Source organism: Dipodomys spectabilis, unplaced genomic scaffold (assembly GCF_019054845.1).
Source record: "Dipodomys spectabilis isolate Male_0828 unplaced genomic scaffold, ASM1905484v1 ptg000038l, whole genome shotgun sequence".
Classification (NCBI taxonomy): domain Eukaryota; kingdom Metazoa; phylum Chordata; class Mammalia; order Rodentia; family Heteromyidae; genus Dipodomys; species Dipodomys spectabilis.
The window spans coordinates 3,742,603-3,745,690 of record NW_024870715.1 but is presented as its reverse complement, the minus strand read 5'-3'; positions in this window follow the sequence as shown (position 1 = coordinate 3,745,690).

Genomic DNA, 3,088 nt, shown 5'->3' with positions numbered 1-3,088 from the left:
GCATTGCTCTATTTCTAAGGAAATGGAACGACTTGAAAAAAATCATATTAAGCAAAGTAAGCCAGACTCAAAGAAACATAGGCTGCATGATTCCACTCATTTGTAATAACTACAGTGTGCCTATAAATCTACAAGTAAACACAATGAATAAAAAACAAAAATTTACACTTGGACATGATTAATTAAAGAGGACTCTAAACACTCACACAGTAAGACCAAAGGAGGATATTCTTTTTTTCTTTTTTTCTTTCTTTTTTTTTTTTTTTGTGGGTTGTGGGGCCTGAACTCTAGGCCTGGGCACTGTCCCTTGGCTCTTCAGCTCAAGGCTAGCACTCTACCACTTGAGCCACACAGCCACTTTTGGATTTTTCTGCTTATGTGGTGCTGAGGAATCGAATTCAGGACTTCATGCATGCAAGGCAACCACTCTACCACTGAACCACCTTTCCAGCCCCCAAAGGAGGATATTCTTAAGAGAGGATCACAAAGAATCAATAGCTATGTGTATATCATCATATAAAATGATGTTTATTGAAAGGAACTCCAAGAAATGGAAACAAGCGAATTTTTTTATCGTACTGTTTGCAGTTCTTTTTTTAATGTTTTATTTTCCTTTTTGTTTCTGTTTTTTTTAAATTTCTGTACCTTTTGTTTTGTATATAAGTTTATCAGATTTGGAGAGGGGAAGGAGAAGCACCCAAACTGTGGGACAAAGGATGAACTAATTCATCAATGAAACCCACTAGACATTATGTTGGAAATATGTATATATATATTATATATTTTATACATGTAGTATATATATATATATATATATATATATATATATATAAAACTTGTGGGGGATGGGGATTGGGAGAGAAAAAACTGGGACAAAACAAGGGAGTGGGTGACACTGCTCTAAAGGAAATGTACTCATTACCTGACTTATATAACTGTCACCCCTCTGTACATCACCTTTACAATAAAATTTATTTAAAATATTAATAAGTACAAGCAAGTACATTTTTACATTCAATTTACACCGTGTAGAAGTTGAACTGTGTAACTAGAAGGAGTGTAACTTGACTCATGTAATTGTAATCCCTTTGTATGTAACATTCATAATGACAATAAAGTAAATTTAAAAAATAAAGAAATGAGGGGGAGGTAGACACTGATGGAAGAAGTGATTTTTATCAAGGTGCCTTGTACACATAATCTGACTTATGGAATTATAACCTCTTTGTACAACTACTGAACAAGAAAGCTAATACAGTCTCCAGTAGTTTTTTTTTGAACTCTGGGTTTGGGCACTGTCTCTGAGCTTCATTTTTTTTAACCCCCCTCAAGGACGGTACTTCATTTGGGTCTGAGCCACAGCGCCTCTTCCAGCTTTTTTTTTTTTTTTTTTTGGTCCATCATGGGGCTTGAACTTTGGGCCTAGACCCGCTGTCCCTGAGTTCTTCAGCTCTAGGCCAGTGCTCTACCACTTGAGCCACAGGCCACTTCCAGCTTTCTGGTGGATTATTGGAGATAAGAGTCTCATGGACTTTCCTAACCAGGCTGGCTTTGAACCGTGATCCTCAGATCTCAGCCTTCTGAGTACCTATTATTACAGGTGTGAGTAACAAGCTTCCAGCCTGGCATTTATTTATTTTTTTGAGTATCTTATTAGAGATAAGATTCTCACTATATTAGAAATTAACTTTACAACTTCAGGCGGGGAGGAGGAGTGAGGGAAATGGGGGAGGGAAAGGCTAATGGGAGAACAATAAAGGAGGGAGTAACAATTCTCAAAAAAGAAATGTACTCATTACTTCCTCATGTAACCATAACCCCTCTGTACAGCATCTTTACAATAAAACAAAATTTATAAAAGAAAAGAAGAGATAAAGAGTCTTAAGGAGTTTTCTTTCCTGGCTGACTTCAAACCATGACCCTCAGCCTCCTAAGTAGCTAGGGTTACTAGTGTGAGCCACTGACACCAGGCTCTCCAGTAATAAACACTGGAGTTTTTATAACTAAATATGAATTTATGAGCAAAGTTTAGTCCCAGAAATTATTTTTTAACTGATTTCACCTTACCAAATAAGATAATTCCAGATCTCTGCAATAAACGTTTTAAAATAACCCTTCCCATGTTTCTTTAAGATTGATATTAATTTTTTTAAATAGAATTTAATGTGTTAGAGCTGTTTTAGGCTCCCATAGAAATTGAGTGGGAATACAGAGATTTTCCATGTACCTCTCACAGCCACAGACAGAAATCTTTCAAATTATAACATATTTTTCATCATTCATTGCTATAATTGGTGGGCATTATCAGTTATCTAACTAAAATTTGAAGTCTATATTATGGTTCACTATGTTGCATGTTTGAAAAATTGTACAAGTTTATCAAATATGTTCTGACATGGCAGTAGTATGGTAAACATTTTTACTCACTAAAATAACCAGTCTCACTCTAGATATCCCAATAATGTTTCCTTGAACTTCTGGTTATCATATTGTCAGCATAATTTTGACTCTCTGAAAGGTCACACAGAACAAAAGGCTCTATAGCTTTTGCTGAATGACTTAGTAGTATTCATTTAAGTTTCCTCTGTGTCTTTTAAGCTAGGTATCTCTTTTTCTTGGGTCATGGAATTAAAATTCTATTGCAATTTCTCTTATGTCTCACCTATTGGGAAATGTCTTAGATGCTTCCACATCTGGGCCATTACAAATTAAGTTATTATAAATTTGTTTTTAATGTAGGCCTTTTTTCTGGCAACAAACAGGCCACAAATAATTTTGGATATGTTGTTTATGCCTTATTTTAGCAGTATAATGATTTTAGGTAAGACATAATATGTATTGTACTTAATTTGTAATTGTTTTGTGTATTAGTTCTTGTTCAACTCTCATGACAGGCAGAGGGATTATGGACTCTTTACATAATGCCACAGTTACTGAGGTGGTATCTTTCCCTTTTCACACTTGTACCATAAGGAAGTAGCTGTGACCTCCTGTTATAAACAGTAAAAGAAAATCAGAGTCTTCACTTCAGAGGGTAGGAGTGTGGGGAGACCACACAAATGTCCTGTAACTTAAAGTAGATCATTTT